This window comes from Macaca mulatta, chromosome 12, assembly GCF_049350105.2.
Source record: "Macaca mulatta isolate MMU2019108-1 chromosome 12, T2T-MMU8v2.0, whole genome shotgun sequence".
Classification (NCBI taxonomy): Eukaryota; Metazoa; Chordata; class Mammalia; order Primates; family Cercopithecidae; genus Macaca; species Macaca mulatta.
The window spans coordinates 127,217,568-127,237,875 of NC_133417.1; the positions used below are offsets into that span (position 1 = coordinate 127,217,568).

At 40.4% G+C, this 20,308-nt stretch overlaps 1 pseudogene; it reads left to right on the forward strand.

The window, feature by feature from the left end:
• Positions 1–527: 527 nt before the first annotated feature.
• On the forward strand, positions 528–2,769 carry LOC705066 (stress-70 protein, mitochondrial pseudogene; annotated as a pseudogene).
• Positions 2,770–20,308: the final 17,539 nt, after the last annotated feature.

The following is a 20,308-nucleotide window of genomic DNA, read 5'->3' on the forward strand; positions in this document are numbered from 1 at the left end:
GAATGGTGCAAGACAAGGCTGGGAGCAAGGTAGGGACCAGAATACACCGGGCCTTTTAGACCCTGTTAAATAATTTGAGTTCATTCTATAACAATTGGGAGCTAGTGGGGGCTTTTAAGAGAGTATTATCAAATAATCTAAGCAGTAGTATCAAGTATCAAGTAATCTAAGCAAATTTAAGCAGTAGAAGTTATTATCAAATAATCTAGATCATGTAATAATTGAATTAGTTTGGCTGCTGGAGGAGAATGAGTCAAAGTGGAACATGAATGGAAGTGAGAAGACCAATGAGGACTGACTGATGCCAAACTATGCAAGACAATGCTAGTAGACACGGAGAGAAGTAGCCCAGTTGGTTATAGTGCTAGTCATAATGGTTACTGCTTATCAAAACTGGAACTGTATGCTTAATATTATGCACTTGATTGCATGCAACTTTTTAAATATTATAAAATTATGACCACACCGCACAGCTCCCAGCCGCCCGAGCGCCTGTTTGCTGCCTGGTACTCCTCCATCTAGCTGCCATGATAAGCTCCAGCTGAGCTGCAACAGCCGGTCTAGCGGGTACCGCAGCCTCCCGGGGTCCTACGGCCACCCTCCACCAGGATGGCTGGAATGGCCTTAGTCATGAGGCTTCTAGAGTTATTTCAAGGCGGGATTATGCATCGGAAGCAATCAAGGGAGCAGTTGTTGGTACTGATTTCGGTACCACCAACTCCTACGAGGCAGTTATGGAAGGTACACAAGCAAAGGTGCTGGAGAATGCCGAAGGTGCCAGAACCGTCCCTTCAGTTGTGGCCTTTACAGCAGATGGTGAGCGACTTGTTGGCATGCCTGCCAAGCGACAGCCCAAACAATATATCCTATGCTACCAAGCGTCTCATTAGCCGGCAATATGATGATCCTGAAGTACAGAAAGACGTTAAAAATATTCCCTTTAAAATTGTTCGTGCCTCCAATGGTGATGTCTGGGTTGAGGCTCATGGGAAACTGTATTCTCCAGGTCAGATCGGAGCATTTGTGTCGATGAAGATCAAAGAGACGGCAGAAAATTACCTGGGGCACACAGCAAACAATGCTGTCATCATAGTCCTAGCTTATTTCAATGACTTGCAGAGACAGACAACTAAAGATGCTGGCCAGATACCTGGACTGAATGTGCTTTGGGTGATTAATGAGTCCACAGCTGCTGCTCTTGCCTATGGTCTAGACAAATCAGAAGACAAAGTCATTGCTGTATATGATTTGGGTGGTGGAACTTTTGATATTTCTATCCTGGAAATTCAGAAAGCAGTATTCGAGGTGAAATCCACACGTGGGGACACTTTCTTAGGTGGGGAAGACTTTGACGAGGTCTTGCTATGGCACATTGTGAAGGAGTTCAAGAGAGAGATGGTGGTCGATTTGACCAGAGACAATGTGGCATTTCAGAGGGTACGGGAAGCTGCTGAAAAGGCTAAATGTGAACTCTCCTCATCTGTGCAGACTGACATCAATTTGCCCTATCTTACAATGGATTCTTCTGGACCCAAGCATTTGAATATGAAGTTGACCCGTGCTTAATTTGAAGGGATTGTCACTGATCTAATCAGGAGGACTATCACTCCATGCCAAAAAGCTATGCAAGATGCAGAAGTCAGCAAGAGTGACATAGGAGAAGTGATTCTTGTCGGTGGCATGACTAGGATGCCCAAGGTTCAGCAGACTGTGCAGGATTTTTTTTTGGCAGAGCCCCAAGTAAAGCTGTCAATCCTGATGAGGCTGTGGCCATTGGAGTTGCCATTCAGGGAGGTGTGTTGGCTGTCGATATTACAGATGTGCTGCTCCTTGATGTCACTCCCCTCTCTCTGGGTATTGAAACTCTGCGAGGTGTCTTTACCAAACTTATTATAGGAATACCACTATTCCAACCAAGAAGAGCCAGGTATTCTCTGCTGCCGCTGATGATCAGACACAAGTGGAAACTAAAGTGTGTCAGGGTGAGAGAGAGATGGCTGGAGACAACAAATTCCTTGGACAGTTTACTTTGATTGGAATTCCACCAGCCCCTCGTGGAGTTCCTCAGATTGAAGTTACATTTGACATTGATGCCAGTGGGACCATATATGTTTCTGCTAAAGATAAAGGCACAGGACGTGAGCAGCAGATTGTAAGCCAGTCTTCTGGTGGGTTAAGCAAAGATGACATTGAAAATATGGTTAAAAATGCACAGAAATATGCTAAGGAAGACCAGTAAAAGAAGGAACGAGTTGAAGCAGTTAATGTGGCTGAAGGAATCATATACACCACAGAAACCAAGACGGAAAAATTCAAGGACCAATTACCTGCTGATAGTGCAACAAGCTGAAAGAAGAGATTTCCAAAATGAGGGAGCTCCTAGCTAGAAAAGACAGCGAAACAGGAGAAAACATTAGACAGGCAGCATCCTCTCTTCAGCAGGCATCATTGAAGCTCTTTGAAATGGCATACAAAAAGATGGCATCTGAGCGAGAAGGCTGTGGAAGTTCTGGCACTGGGGAACAAAAGGAAGATGAAAAGGAGGAAAAACAGTAATAATAGCAGAAATTTTGAAGCCAGAAGGACAACATATGAAGCTTAGGAGTGAAGAGACTTCCTGAGCAGAAATGGGCAAACTTCAGTCTTTTTACTGTGTTTTTGCAGTATTCTACATATAATTTCCTTAATTTGTAAATTTAGTGACCATTAGCTAGTGATCATTTAATGGATGGTGATTCTAACAGTATAAAGTTCACAGTGTTCTATGTCCCTAACCTGTCATTTTTCAGCTGCATGTAAAAGGAGGTAGGATGAATTGATAATTATAAATATTTAACTATTTAATGCTGAAGTGACCATATTTTCAAGAGGTGAAATCATCTTGCACACAACAATGAAGGTAGTCAGCCATAGATTTGAAATGAGACCACATATGGGGATGAGATCCTTCTAGTCAGCCTAGTACTGCTGTACTGGCCTGTGTGTACATGGGGTCCTTCAACTGAGGCCTTGCAAAGCAAGCCGTCTGTGCCATGCTTGTAGATGGGGCAGAGGAATCTAGAACAATGGAAAGCTTAGCTATTTATGTTAGGTACAGCTATTAAAACAATGTAGGAATGAGGCTAGACCCTTAACTTCCTTCAGGCATACTTTTCTAGCTATCTTCTGCCCTATGTCTGGCACCTGCATCCTTGATGATTGTTCTCTTACCCATTCTGGATTTTTTTTAGATAAATATGAAAAGCAAAAAAATAAAAGTAAAATTATGAAGTTAGTTTTTTCTCTTTTATAAAAAGAAGAAACAACTTCTGGCATCAGGAGTTTGAAGAGGAACCTGTCTTTACAGCCTTATTTCCAATGGGTATTAGTTTTCAAACTGCTGATAAAGATATACCTGAGACCCGCAAGAAAAAGAGGTTTAATGGACTTATAGTTCCACATGGCTGGGGAGGCCTCACAATTATGGTAGAAGGCAAGGAGGAGCAAGTCATGTCTTACATGGATGGCAGCAGGCAAAGAGAGAGCTTGTGCAGGGAAATTCCCTTTTAAAAACCATTAGCTCTCATGAGACTTACTCACTCCATGAGAATAGCATGGGAAAGACCTGAACCCATGATTCAATTACCTCCCACCGGGTTCCTCCCACAACACATGGGAATTCAAGATGAGATCTGGGTGGGGACACAGCCAAACCATATCACCATGGCACATTGTACATAATACTGTCATGGTGTTTATCTCATTCCATCAACCTACTTGTCCTGCCCTTCCCTCAGAGCTCAATATTGTACCAGTTGTCACCCAATTTCATCTTGGGATGAAAACTCTATTGGGCTCACCTTCATTCACTCATTCATTTACATATAATTTCTACAAACAACTATTGAATGTTTGCAACATGGATTATACTGTGTAGGCATCGAGGACCGAATGGTCAGCAAAAACAGACAAAATTCCTATGCTAATGCAGTGTAGAGTCTAGTGGGAAAGATTGGCTTTGATCAAATGATCATTCTTACCTGTAAAATTATGTCAGTTATAAGAATTATGAAGATTTTTGTGCTATGAGAATATGTAGTAAAGTATTAGCAGGTCATGGAACGTTCCCCTGAAAAAGTAAGGTTGGTTGTAAGATCTGAAGGACAAATAGGACCTAACAAGATAAAAGCAAAGAAAGAAAACCCTACAGTCAAAGGGAATAATATATACAAAGGCCGTAAGGCAGGGAAAAAAAAAAAAAAAAAAAAAAAAGACAACTTGCTCCATGAACTGAAGGCCACTATGGCTGGAACACAGAAAACTCTGTGAAGAAATAATCCCCTTATTCATCAGACCACTATCTTGACCCAAAATGAATATGATCCTGTTCATATAGTAAAATCCATACTGATAATATTGGCCATTATTAATGGGGCATTTACTATGTACTAGTCCATATTTAAACTATTTTATATGTATTAAGTCATTAAATCCTCACCACAATCCTATTAAGGAAATGCTGCTATTATTCTCCCACTTTATAAATAAGAAAACTGAGACACAGGGATAGGTAGCATGCCCACGTTGTAGAGCCCAGATTTGAAACAAGTATCCTGAACCTTATGTTCCTCCTTCCTCACACTCACATGTCACATGTTGAAGGCAGCCTGTCCCCACCTGGCCCCCTGTGTTAGGAAGTTCTGGGAGTCTGTACCACAGCTTTCCCTGGGGAAAGGCTGATGACCGGGAACTGTCATTAACAGTCATCAGTGGGTTCAGCAGTTCCTACGTGGTGTCTAGGGAGAGGTGAGAATGATTTGTCACCATTTGTTGGAAGAAAGTAAAAAGCACAAATGAATTGGGGCAAGGTTCCAGTCACCCTAGAAAGGTACAGTGGGTGCTGACAGAGAGCTCAGGGCTAGAGGCAAATCATCAACACTTGACTCAGTTTCTGTCTTTGAGAAAGGTAGTGAGCATCTTTATTAAATTGCTGAGAAGAGGATATGCCCACAAGACAGAAGAGATGTTGTAGAAAAACTGCCACACTTGGCAGGCAAGAGACCCCGCTCCTTGTGGCAGCTCTGCCATTGACCTTGGGCAGACACTTAACATCCTCAGGCTTTGGTTTTCTCATTTGTAATGTGAGAGGACTGGAACAAGTGGTCCCTGCAGGCTCTCACAGCCTCTGGAGTTACTGAGACACTGGGAAGTAAAATTCAGCTCCTCTCCTATGTTTCTGAAGGAATAGACTTAAAGGCAAGAAATATTCCTAAACAGCAATAGATAGCCCAGGCCATTCATGCTACAGGAACTTTTGATACCTGGATTACGTAAGTATGTAAATTCAAACAAACAAAAGAGAAATTCTGCAACCCTTTGCAAAACATGAAGATTTTTAAGATGACCTCAACTTGCACCAAAATAAAATTATAAAGGAAATACAAACATCTATTCTTCCCAATGCTCCAGGTCCCCCCCAAATTTGCATTTGCTTCCTTCTTTCCTCCACCTTATTAATTGTACAAATAAGGGGCACACTAAACATTTAAGTATGCAAATTATAAAAATAATGAATAGTATATGCTTCTTTTGTGTTCCATTGTAATAAAACCTATTGTTCCATCCATCAGTCTCATTAGAGTAGGTTTTGACCTATACTGAAAAAAAAAACACTCAAATGTTCAAGCTCATCTGCCAAATGAGGGACCTCAGAAGGACAATCTCCACTGTTTCCTCCCCCGTCGAATATTATATGATTCTCCATGGAAATGATGATAATAGATCAGCAGCACTGTGGTTTTACACAAAGGGTAGGACCTCATCGGCAGGCTAGAAGCCTAGAAATTAGAAATATTTCGGTGAATACAGAAAAATTTTCTTATGGTTAATGATATGTTATCCTAATCAGGGTAAAATTTTAAGAAAGAACTTAGAGGTCTCACAGTGTGTTTCCTTCCCAAAGTACAGGAACTAGAAAAATGCTGTTACCAAATATCTTGAGGTAGCTTTTCTGTTGTTAAAAGAAAATACATATTGCTGAAAGAAGAGAGACACTGCAGAAGTTACCTCTCAATCAGCTTTCGACAGGTTATATTGCAGGCATGAAATGAAAGCACCAAGACTTTGATTATGTGTAGATTTTAATTATGTTTTTCTTGTTTTTTTTGTTTTGTTTTGTTTTGTTTTTGTTTTTTTTAGAAATGGGGTCTCGCTCTGTCGCCAGGCTGGAGTGCAGTGGCGCGATCTCAGCTCACTGCAACCTCCACCTCCCAGGTTCAAGAGATTCCCTTGCCTCAGCCTCCCAAGTAGCTGAGACTACAGGCACATGCCACCACGCCCAACCAATTTTTGTATTTTTAGTAGAGATGGGGTTTCACCATGTTGGCCAGGATGGTCTCAATCTCTTGATCTCATGATCCACCCGGCTCGCCTCCTAAAGTGCTGGGATTACAGGCATGAGCCACTGCGCCTGGCCTATAATTATGTTTCAAATTTGGGGCTATATCTGGTCACTATTTAACAGTATGTTCATCCAAAAATTAAGTCCTTTAAAAAATTCTTATTGGGTACTGGATTCCAAGATAGGATTCCATATGTTTCCTATACTTTACTGTTGCCAAGATATAAGACCATGTTTTATCTGCTATTTCCACAATGAAGGCAATGAGTAATTGAATCAATAAATTAAGTGAATAAATAAATTGAACATTTGATTCATATATTTCTAGCAGAAGGCAACAAGCAACCTCTTGGACCAGACAGTTCTATTGATTTTTTCTTAGTCTTATTTATTCCATGTTATTACTTAAATCAAATAGTAAATCAAGCAGTTATAACCTTCTGTTATTGACCCAAAAAAAATACTACATAGGAAAGAATACGTTAAGAAAGAAATTAATAGAAGATTAATACATTTATCAATGTAGCAAAATATTGTCAAACTAAATAACAGAGAAGGAGACTCTCTAAAACAAAGTAATATTTACTCTGGAATGGGCATTGCAATGAGGAATGTGCATGCCATAATAAACTGTGTGCATCTGCAGGGAGGTAGAGGAAGACAAAGGTTTTTAAAGAAAAAATGAGGATTGCATAATTGTCTTGAGATAATTATCCTTGGCTGCAAGGATCAATAACAAGGGTGGCGCCAGCATGAGGTTAGACTGGCAGTTGCTGAGCAGATGTCCCCACAGAAGCATTTTGTGTGTGTGTGTAAGGTTGCAATGGCCTTTTTTGCAGTCTTTTGTGGTAGTTCTTGTTATCAGACACTCATGATGAGAACACTCTCTTCCTGGCCTTTCCCAATTCTATTTGTCAGGGTTTTTAACACAAGTAACTCCATTTTGATTCTGACGACTTTCACAATATTTACAGATGATCGTTTAATAATCACTCGAGAGAGAGAGATGTGGGTTTCTTTCTAGTTTACTGAATTCTTCCCTTTTTAGTTGCCACAGAAATCTGTGTGCTGACAGCAGCCCTGTGTGGGACATTTAGGCCCACAGACACTCATGTGATTCTAGAAAATGTCTCAAAGAAGGGACCTGGATTTTCATCCCTTTACACTCCTGCAGTTTAGTTAAACAGTGGCAGCTGAGAACAGCCACTTGTCATCCATTTGGTTATGATTCTTCTGCTTCATCATCAATCCAAGCATTGACCTAGTTGTAGAAATTCAGCTCCAGTCAGTTCTCCTAAATATCTAAAATGTGCACAACAAATCCAGTTCCTCCAACAAGGGCTAATGTTCACCTCTTCTCTGTGTGTTTTTTATACATTATGTATCTGCACTTTTGCATTAAGTGGCTATAATTAATATAATTTTGTTAGAGGCTAACTAAAATAAAAAGCCCTATCAATTAAGAATGCATAATATTTCATCTTAAGAAACACCATCTTCTAAGAATTAATGTCTTTAGACTATCATAAATAAAACATCAAGGAAGATGCTTGTGCATAAATCTTTGACCACATCTCTAATTAATTTTTCTTCAGGATAAAACTTTTGAAAATAATCCCGTCCAATTGAGAGATAGTAAAAATGTCCTTATTTTAATTTGAATTTTCCTTCTTATTGGAGGTTAAAAATTGTGCATAAAGTCTTTGCCCTGTGTATTTCTTCTCTTGTGAAATATCTATTTACATCCTTTACTTATTTTTCTAAGTCTTACGTTTTTAATACCACATTCGATTGCATGTGTAATTTGTAATTTAAAATAGGCTTCAGTGAAAGGAAGTTTACAAATATATGTGTCATCACCATCATTTAATTATTTCTTTAAATCTTCTTAAAGTTATTCCTTTTAAAATATCTCTACAATTTTTTTGTTAAAATGCCATTGAGAGCACCAAACAGGCGTTCGAAATATCTTAAGACAGTGTTAGGCTGCCACCTAGCATTTCAGTGTGGAACAGTCCAAAACACCCATTGAAGGTTTTCTCATATTCAGAACATATCGAATACAGTAAACACAAAAATGTCACCTTATGTCCTGAATCCAGAAAGGCTAAAAACTAATGTCAATGAATGCAAAACTAGGACTCCCATAGACTCAGGGACAAGGTATTCCATATATACATATCCTCTATATTTAACACTTGTCACTGTTTACCTTAACTGAAATAAGACCATTACTCTGAAAGTCAAGAAACTTGGGTCCTCATTCGAAACTTAACTGCTAACAGATGTAGTGATCTTTCACAGCACAATGAGCCTCCTCAGGACTCCGTTTTTCCATAAAATATAAGGAAGACAAAGGAAAGCTGTCTTGTTCCTCGCACTCTGCAAGGGTGCAGATGAGTGGTGCGTCTCAGAGAGGACTGTATGCTTCTGGGGCCGTAGGAGCTGTGTAAGGTCGGATATGGAATTGCTTGCAAACTTGCCCTCTTCCTGGTCACCCTCCCCTTCATCTCACCCCTTCCCCCGGAGACGGAAGTGCTTTTCAGGTGGAAATGCTTGACCACACGCCGGCTTGACCATGCCTGTGGTCTAATTGGAGAGCTTTAGAGAGGGACAAAGAGGTGAGGATAAAGGACCTGCCTTCCCAATCAGCCTGTCTACAATGACCAGTAACGATAGTCCAAGTCCTATTATCATACAGTGTCCAGTGCCTGTACAACATGGACTACTCATGACAGCTTCCTGATCTTCCAAAATTTCTCACCTGCTCGCCTCCTGCCTTCTTCATGGGGGACACATACCCCCCTTCATTCTTCCATAGGCTGTAAATATTTTTCAAAGCATAGTTTCTCTCATCTGCTCTTCTCGCCTCATACTTTTGGCTTCAAAGGAATTACTTATTTGCACATCTTAAACTCTTAGGGTTTGATTGAAAAATCTTTAACTCCTGGGCAGAATTTTCACTTGAGTGCCAGTGATGTGTGTTCAGCTGTCTGCTGGAATGTTTGATGTCCCATCCCTAAAACCATCTTCCTTCTTTACCGTGTATAACCAAACACTCACAAAATCCTGACAGTTTTTTGTGCAGTTGTTTCTCCTGCTCACTGCTTCTTTTCTGTCCTCAAAGGACTCTTCGTGGTGTGCATGGACCATGGTAATGCCTTCTCTTTAGTCCTTTGCTCTTTTAATCCAGATCTTCCCCAGGCAGAAACCCACTTTCCCCCACTGTGCAACAGCATCATTTTCTATAGATGCCCCAAGGTGAGAATGGTTCCTAACCCCACTCAACTCCACCCTGCATGCACCTGCCAAATCAGACGTCTTCAACGCTGGCCTCACTGCTGAAGGCCCAAATCTTCCTGTTGATCTTTTTCATTCTTCTTTCCCACCCTGCCCTGCCAGGATTCCTGTGTTCCAAGCAATTTTATTTCAGTGAGATCCTCAGATCATGTCAACTAAAGACTTGTTATTCAAAAGTGTGGTCTGTGAATCAAGTGATATTGGCATTATCCGGGATCTTTTTGAAAATGCAGGCTTCCAGGCTCCACCCCAGAATTTTGAATCAGAATCACAATCTAAACCTCAACAAGATCCCTGGGAAATTCACATGCATGTGAAAGTTTAAGGAATACAGAATACACACACCCCCAGCCTCCCTATTTTTCTCTCATTTCCATGTATTTCCTTAATTTTACATTCACAATCTAAAATTATCTTGTTATTTTCCTTTCTATCGTCTACCTCATCATATTGGAATGTAAGCTTTATGAGAGCCAGGCCCTCATGATATTTACTGCTGTATATTTCTAGTATACATTCAATAAATAATTATTAAGTAAATAAGTTCTGAGCTCATTTCCTTATTCTCACTTTTATTTATGACATATCTCCGGTCCACCTTGCCTTCTCTCCTCCTTTTCTCCTTTTTAGACATTATTTATCTAGGTGGATGCACTGGCTCATGCCTGTAATCCCAGCACTTAGGGAGGCTGAGGCAGGCAGATCACCTGAAGCTAGGAGTTTGAGACCAGCCTGGTCAACGTGGAGAAACCCCATCTCTAATAAAAATACAAAAATTAGCTGAGGGTGGTGGTGGGCACCTGTAATTCCAGCTATTTGGGAGGCTGAGGCAGGAGAATCACTTGAACCCAGGAGGCAGAGGCGGCAGTGAGCCGAGATTTTGCCACTGCACTCCAGCCTGGGCGACAGAGAGAGACTCTGCCTCAAAAAAAAAAAAAAAAGAAAAAGAAAAGAAAAGAAAAGAAAAGAAAAAAAAAGGGAAAGGAAAAAAGATATTATTTATCCAACAAATTATAATTTCTCCAAAAAAATATTTCTCAGACACTCCAAGCACATGCCCTTCTGACTTCCTAGACCCTATAAGAACAATTCAGACACCCACACTCACTTCAATGCTTCTTGTGTATATGTTTTGTCTCTCCAACCAAAATGTAGATGTCAGGAGGGCAGAATCTGTGCTTTATGCTTTATTGGTATTTCCCAGAATTTACAAGAGGCAGATAAATGCATTCATTCTATGCAAAAAGAAAGATTCACCAAAAGAGTCACGGAGAAAGTCTAGAAAAGAGAAATCCTAGAAAATGGTTTGGACAAACCTCTTTACAAGAACAGTGAATAGACTTCGAGTGAGTACCCATAGCAAAGACATGTTATTTAATTCTTATAAGTTAATCACCTCACTTACAAGTTGTGTTTTACATTTTAATATTATTATATTGTCTCGTTGAGATTATTTTAAAATAATTCCTTATCCTAGAATGAAATTTGCACCTAATGTTATGTTTAGAGATTTCACATGGTATCTTTGCTACAATAAGATTCAATTAGAATGAACTTCATTTAGGACACATCAGTTCCTAACTTCCACATTGATTTGTTCATAGGATCTTCCTAGTTTTGAATTTGAAAATAGGGCTAATCTTCCCCACGGTGAGGTATGAACTCTTTATTGTAGAGACTTTGTCTTTTTCATGATGTTCGTGAGGGTTTAAGATCCTGGACGTATGTTACTCCATTTTCCTGCCCATTCCTTCATTGTTTGTGGCACACATCCCACATATACCAAGAAGGCTGATTAGCTAATCTGTCAGTCTTGATAAAGTGCCTGGAAATGCCCTGAAGAATTACCCGAAATAACAGTTTATGCCACAGACACACTGCAAACCGAAAAAAGTTTCAAGCCTTAAACACTCTCCCATACCAATTATCTAACTTCATTATGGTTTTCTATCTTCTATGTCTTCAAGGTGGCATTTAGCATAAAATATTTGCACACTTTCATACTACTAAATAGAAAATACCTTTATATTTTCAAAAAAGGAAAAAAAATTGTTATGAGTAATAAAAATGTTACTAAAAATGAGGTACCAGGTAAGGTGGAATTCTACACAGAACCACAGGTTACAGAGGCAAAAAACAAAGCAAACATGAGGAAAATACAATAAGCTCCATGACCTTGGTTTCCAGGGCGGTTTGATTTATATCAAAGCCAAATGTGGTTCATCCCTTACTAATCACTTATCTGGAAAGGAGAGAATGAAAACATTATTTTTGTTTGTTCATGCCCAGAATGTAAATGAAATTCAGCAAGGAAAATTAAGTCAGTCATCCAAAGACTCGAAACTTTTCTCTTTCCGAAGCCTCCGAACCAAGACTTAGATTTTGTAAAGTTCTGATAAATCACTCATCTGGTTACAACACACATTATAACTGTAAACTGACTAGACTGGTTCAAGTTCCTTCAAGTATAGGTTGAGAGTAGGTGCTTTCCTTTAATTATTATCTATTTATTAAATTGTGTTTCTTATCAAAACCTCAGAAACATGTTAATGCTTTTTTTCCTGAGAAGTATGTAGTGACCGCTTCTCCACTTGTTTAGGATAATATTCTCCAAAGCCTCCTAAGGGTGGGGAGAAGAACTTCTAGAGCTGTGGTGACCCTCTGCCTTAGTGGGTGACCCAACTCTTCCTCACTTCACTGTCAAAACAGGCTCTCTCATGATTCACCATCTCATTGAAGGCACTCACGTTTCCACTCAGACACTGTATGGTGACCTAGTATATCTGTCCTAGGTTGGCTCACTTGTCTTGATATTATATATACTCTATGTGTATTTTTCCCTTGACAATGCCATTTTTAAAATTTAAGTGAGTGGGAAACCAGAGACAGAGGTAAAAGTGTTAATCTTAATGTGCACATTTCACGTAAACAGCAGCCTAACAATAAGAAGGATTATAATCGCAGAACATTCTAAGGTAAGTATAAATGGGAAATTGAAAGGAAAATGAAAGGAAAAGAAAAGTTGAAATAGTGCTTCTGAAAAGCAAAAAAGTATGTTTTGATTTGCTTCTAGAACACAGTGCCCACTTCTTAAATTTTCTTTTTTTTTTTTTTTAAATTTTGATGAGTAGGCTAAACTACTACTTGCATACATAGGCCTTAAAAGGACTAGTATAACTTGCAAAGAGTAGCTGAATTTACTATTTAATCTATAGTCCTAGAGGAACTTGATAACCTGATTCTTTGTATATTCTTTGCCCAAAGGCTATAATCAAAATTACCATAATGTCACTAAGAAAAATTATTTAAAGACTCTATAAATTTCAATTAATAAGCTACAGATGTCTTAACTCATCAGAACACTTCTGTCAGGTGGGGCAAAATTTTAACTAATGATCAAAAGGAACCTTCAAAACAACGAGACCTAAGAGATAATTATAAATCACAGTGAAAGGGTAACATATATAGCTTTCCCCACCTTCACATTCAGAATTCAGCAAATTGCACAAGAACTACATTGAAAACTCTTGCCTGTGCCCCCAAGAGAGTCTAAAATGCTACCCTTACTGAAGTACCCACTTTATCTACACTTGAAGACCCAGCCACTTTTGAGAGTAAATTACTTCCGTGAATCTGATCCACATGAGAAATGGAGAAAATCCTCTCTGTTTTCTGCCTGAAACCTGGAACTACCTTCCAAGACCATTATCTGGAGAGGAAGTGATATGGTTTGACTGGGTGTCCCCACCCAAATTTCACCTTGAATTGTACTCCCATAATTCCCATGTGTTGTAGGAGGGACCCAGTGGGAGATAATTGAATCATGGGGCAGTTTCCCCCATATTGTTCTCGTGGTAGTGAGTAAGTCTCACGAGATGTGAGGTTTTATCAGGGTTTTCCACTTTTGCGTCTTCCTCGTTCTCTCTTTGCCTGCTGCCATCCATGTAAAACAGAACTTACCCCTCTTTGTCTTCTGCTATGATTGTGAGGCTTACTCAGCCATGTGGAACTGTAAGTCCAATTAAACCTCTTTCTTTTGTAAATTGCCCAGTCTCAGGTATGTCTTTATCAGCAGCATGAAAACAGACTAATACAGGAAAGAAATAGGAAGAGAGAAAAAGACTAGACATCTGAGTTAGCCAACAGTGTTTCTTCTGATATTCTTGCTTAGAAGACTTTATTTCCAAGGACAGACATAGTTAAGAACTAGGGAAAGAGGACCAAAATAAGCAAGTTACACGATCTAGCCGAAGGTCGTTTCACAGATATGCATGTTTCTCCTTTTCAGAAATTAAAGACTTACATAATCAAACTAAAAGGACTCAGAGTCCCTAATGAATCCAACAGGAGAAAATTATTTGCCTCAAAATGCAAACATTTTAACTGATATTTTAAACTGATTTTATTTGCTACATTTACAAAACTAACAAGTTTCGACTCTTCCAAGGGACCTGGCTTGGATGGAGCCAAAAGTTAATATACCAGCATGTTGCCAAGGGTAGACAACACCCCCCGCCACCCATGTCCAATTATGTTTTCTAATGTGCAAGAGGACCTTCTTTATTTTCTATTGTCCCTTCCCCTCTACATACACACAATACCCCACTGCAAGATGTGAGATATGGCACACAAGAATGGAAGGCAAGATAAAACAGTCATTTTCTCACAGCATAACAGCACAATTGGCACGTGCAGTGCAGGCACAGGCTGATGATGGGAAGCTCTAGGCAGCAGTGGTGGAAAGACAGACAGAGACAGATGCTCATGGGTATCACTGCCCAAGGGGAGTCAGTGCTAGCATGCGGGTGACATAAGTAGGCTGGTTGAGGCAGCACTAAAGCAAAGTACAGGAAACAGGAACATGGACCTCGATTCAGAAGAGCAAGCCTGACCACCAGCAGAAAAGGAGCAAATAAGGAAGCAGAAGTGTGATTTCCACATGAGGCAACATACCATCTTCCCCCAACCACACCTTAGGGTCTGCAAGAGAATATAAGGAGGGGGAAGCCCTGAAGTTGTATCATGGGACATGTGGCCATCTCTCTCTCTCTCCCATTTCTGTGTCCCCTATTATAGAATGGTCTATACCCACTGCTTCCACATCTTCCTCTCCCAATCTCAACTCTCTTCTCCAATTAGGCTGTCTCTGCCAATGAAACTGCTCTTGTCCATCTAAGCCAGCCATGGGTCAAACCCAATGGTCACTTCTCAGTCTTTACCTTCCTCCCATCTCAGCCCTATTTGTCACAATAGGTCCTCTCTCTTAATAAGTTTTCTTCATTCAGTCTCCAAGATACCACTCTCAACACATTCACTGACATGCATCCTCCTCTTTACTCAACCTTATCATTCTCTGACATCTCGAGCACTCCGGGGCAGTATTTGGATTTCTTCTCTATGCATACTCACTTTAAAAATAATCTTGTTTAGCCCGTAGGCTTTAAATATTATGTTAAAGTCTCCTCAGTTTAATTCTTCATGCCCAAAGTTTCTCCTGCACACCAGATGCATATATCAAAATGTCCACGTCATGTCTCCATTTGGAAGTTGAATGGACATCTCAAAGTTAATGCATCTGAAACGATCTCTTTATTTTTTACCACTGCCCACACACCTAAAACTCCTCCTGCAGTCTTCTAAGTCTTAGAGTCTAGCCATGCAGATACTTAGCCAAAAAAAAACTTGGAGTCATCTTTGATGCTTCTGTCTATGTCACACCTCACATCGGTAAATCAATCAGCTCTTCCTCTATGTTCAATCTGCCCACTCCCCACCACTTCCATTGCTACCCTAACCCAGGTCATCATATTGCAGTGGCTTTTGTGCTGGTCCCTTTATATCCACTCTCTTTATATCCGACTACAGACTGTTCCCCCTATAGAAGTCTGAGTAATCCTTTTAAATAATCAGAGTATGTCATTCCTCTACTCAAAACCCACTCACTTAGAATATAATCCAAAATCATTATTCTTGCCTTCAAAACCTATGTTATCTGACCCTTAGGCAATTTTCCAATATAATTTCCTATTAATTTTTCAGTGAGCCCCACTCACACTAGCCTTCTTGCTAGTTCGTAGAAATAAATAAATAAATCCAGCCAGGGACGGTGGCTTACGCCCGTATTCCCAGCAGTTTGGGAGGCCGAGGAGGGTGAATCACAAGGTCAGGAGCTCAAGACCACCCTGGCTAACACGGTGAAACCCCATCTCTACTAAAAATACAAAAAATTAGCTGGGTGTGGTGGCACATGCCAGTAGTCCCAGCTACTTGGGAGGCTGAGGCAGGAGAATTGCTCAAATGCAGGAGGCAGAGGTTGCAGTGAGCTGAGATCGTGTCACTGCACTCCAGCCTGGGTGACATAGCGAGACTCCATTTCCAAAAAAAAAAAAAAAAGCCACGCGCACTCCCAATTCAAGACTGCCCTTTCCGTGCCTGAGACATTCTTCTTTCAAACCTCTGCATGCTCTTCTCCCTCAGCCTTTAGGGCTCTGACCCGTCACCTTTTCAAAAAAGCCTTCTCCCGTCCCTTATGAGGCAGCATATCTCCCCACCCACCTCTTACCCTACTTTGTTTTCTTCCTAGTACTTTCACTATTTAGCACGTTAAGTATTGATATGCTCATTGTCATGCTTCTCCAACAAGAATATAAACTTACTAGTCTTCACTAAGGGAGAAACACCATTGCAGTTAGATAAGCCACAATTAAGATTAGCCAGCAATTGAGTAAAGGAGGCAGGTTCTGAGACTCCAACGTCAAGCACCAACTGGCCTTGGGGGCCTCCAGCAACCACATGTTCCTGTTACACCCTGAAGGTGGCATTTCACACTCAAATGCCTGCAGACCCTTAGAGTAAAGCAGGAGGAAGGCCTGGAAGAATAAACTGGAGAGAGCAGGCCCCTTCCAAGGGAGCAGCCACTCAGCTCTGGCTCATTTCCACGCGGGGATGTTGGGGTGAAGGGATATTAGCATATTGGCCGCTTAGTTGACAAAACTCCCTGGGTTTTGACTCATCTCTTGACTCCTGATTCTAAGGAGTGAGTTTGCTGTCCTTTGCCTGTATCAAAGGGAGTTCCTCTCATCCTCACCCTTTGAGGCTAACACAGTGGGACAATCACAAGTCAGCCTGTGGCTTCTGCCTGAAGGTCACCCATTTGCAAGCATGGGTTTAAAGCAATAGCTGTCAGCCATCTGTTAGAGACACTGCTATGCCACAACCAGTTTTGAAGTGTATCACAAATGATTTGTTATTCCACCAATATTAAAAGATCAACATTTGCCAATTATTTTCTTTTTAGCTAATTACATTGTTTTTGATCATGATCATGCCTTTAATGTTGTGTACTTGCATTCTGATATGCATCTTTGAACTGGAGAGAAATAAAGGTAAAGTTAACACAGAGAAAATTAGAACTATCCTATCTATGGGGTGTGTGCTGCAAGCTAACATCATTTTTTATGTCTACTATGATAGAATTTAAAAGTTTGAGAACAGTTACTTTAAAATTACCCTGTAAGAGCATGTAATATTTTCCACTAAATTAGGACTCAAAATTTTAATTATATATGAATTTAGTCCCATTAAATAGAAAGGAATGCCTTGGCAGGAAGTCAAGCCAGAACACTTAGTTTGAACTATAATGTGCCTGAAAAAAACAAAAAATCCCTTAATACTTTTTCAACTTTACCTACCACTCTAGACCTTTGACTTCTGCCACCAACTACCAGATTGTACCTTTCACGTTTTTACATCCAAGTCCTTGCCCATGGTATGCCTCACTCCTGGCGTCCATTTTCTCTTCTTCTCCCCTCTTATTTAAACCATGGCTAACCTGCAAGGTTAAAGTGATTTTCACTTCAAATATAAGCTCTTCCTTCACAACTATGGCCCACAGAGATCTGTCCCTCCTCAGAAAGTCTAAGATTATACCAATATCAAGTGTTTGTTATGTGGCCTTGGTGGGCAGCTATCTCTTCATGTAGTAGATAGGACAAAGAGAGCCAAACACAGGAGTACATCTGAGCAGTGCAAGGAATGGACTGGATCAAATGTTGGTACCTTCCTCATAGCCCTTTGGCTGACTTCAGAGGTCACTTTCAGCTTGACAGGCCAGTTCCCATATGTTAATGGTTTCTTATCACTAGCTCAGCCCATGCACAGGACCAGCTAGAAATGTCAGTGAGTTAACACCCTTAGAAGCAAACCTCAATGAAGGATAAGAGTTGGTGGATTAATACCCCAGCTTCCTCACCTCCTGGTGCAAAAATCCTGAGCTGTGCTCCACATAGTACCCAGAAAATCCTTAACAGGATTGAGCCTAGTTGCCCAGGATAAGGACTTGTTTCGTCATCTCCCTTCCCTTCTGCTATGGTCTGAATGTGTCCCCTCCAAAATTCATATGTGGAAATGTAATCACCAATGTATTAGTATTAAGAGGTGGGGCTTCTGGGAGGTGACTAAATCTGGAGGGTGGAGCCTTTATAAATGGTATTAGTGACCTTATTATTAGTAGTGCCCTAGTCCTTTTTGCCCTTCTATCCCCACCACTATGTGAGGACATGGCATTTGTCCTCTCCAGTAGACACAGCAACAAGGCACCATCTTGGGAGCAGAGAGCAAGCCCTTACCAGACACCAGATGTGCCAGAGCCTTGATCTTAGACTTTCCAGCCTCTAGAACTGTGAGAAATAAATTTCGATTACTTGTAAATTACCCAGCTTATGATATTTTGTTATATCCGCAGGAACAAACTAAGATACCTCTCTCTCCATGTTTCCTATGATTATCTCAGAAATAAACTACTAGTACCTAAATCCTTATCTTGGGGTCTGCTTTTTGGAGGACTCAAGTGAAGACATCCCCCGATGAAAGTTTTACTTCCTTGAAAACAGCTCTTCTGTCTTCCTGCCCTGTACAGAACCTTGCGTGGACTCTTGAATGGGAAAATACTCAGTAACTGTCTGAAATCCATTGAGTAATAGAACTTTTAAGTGATTTGAGAAAGATTTAAGCACTTTTGCTTTCGTCCTCTCTCCCCTTCATATCTAGTACCCATAAAACAGGTCTAGAACCTGACAAATTTCTGATCTATTTTCTTCCCAGCCTCAGGTGTAAGGAAGAAAGTTGCACTAAGGGAAGCCTAACATGGTCTGTGGTTATTCATTCACCCTTTAGTGAATATTTAGTCAATCTACTATAATACCTCAGAGTCTCCTCTTCACTAATTCTTTTAACAAATTGTGAGACAGTCGACTTTAGGCCTTTTGAATGAATCCTGAACATTAAGGAGCAGGTTTGTGAAGGAATTTTTTAGAATTGAGGAACACTGATGAATTACTTACTATTCAATTTGACTGGCAATAACAGAAGACCCAAAATAAACAAGATACTACTTATTTCTTTCAAAAAGCTGGCTTTGGGTGGTCCACAGCTGGTAGGGCACTCTGCAGTGTCAGGAACTCAGCTTCCTTCTCCCTTGTTGCTCCTCAGTTCATTATGCTATTCCCTCGGTTACCTCCATCTGAGATTGTTGCTCCAGATCCAAGCCATCACATCCACATTCCAGGTGGCAGAAAGAAAAAAAGAGACGGGGGAAGGAATGCTGCTTCCCTTTAAAGACACTTTCCAGAAGTTGAACAGCCTGCCTCAACTTACACTGTATTGATTAGAACTTAGTCCCATGGCAATCCTTAGCTACAAGGGAGGTTTTATTTCAGGCAGCCCTAAGCCAGGTTAAATTAGAGGTTCTATCACAAATATTTCTATATTAGAGGAGAATGGTCATAGGTAGACAAGTAGCTGCATCTATCACAACTATTATGTCACTAGAATGGCACCAAAAGCTGCCCAAATCGGAATCTGATGTGAGCAAACAGAATGTGGACACAGTAAGTGAGAAGTGGGTATGGATTATCATGCAAATGTCTTTATTGACCCACTAACAATTTCATGGTCATAGGATGACAATGGGGGCAGGGAATGAAGTGGGATTTTTACATGTAAATGATCTTTAAGTTCAAGTAAAGCTCATACTACTGTGTTATGTGTATGCTTCTTTTGATGATACCAGTCATCAAAGAAGAATACTAAAACTAGAAATTATCAGAACTGAATCTAGTGTGACTCATGGGAGAAGAGCCTGGGTGTAGTGCTCAGAAGAATTACCTTGAACATTCCAAAAAGAAAAGAACTTCAGAATTCTAAATCATATACTGGTTCATAACAGACTGAAAGATAATATTCTGAGGGACTCTAAGACCAGTATCCATTTAAATCAGCTCAAACTCCAGGCAGAGGAACCAGAATTTTACCATTTACAAATGGGTAGGCAGCACAGCAGTTGGGATGTGTCCCTTCTATTATCCTGCTTCCAGATGCCATATTGAAAACAGCATGCATTGCAAAGGCTCTAACCTCCTTATGCTATAGAACACCAGCACCTCAGCACACCAGCACGACCGGGGTTACCACTCTGTACAAAGCTGCGGGAAGAATTGCTCTTTGAAAAAGGACACACAAGAAATGCAGGAAGGCAGGCTTGTAATGGAGAAGCTTGAAGAGTCTTAGAAAAATCAGACAGAAACCACAATAATGTTCCTCTTGTTTCTCTTGGAGTTGTATGAAGAGATT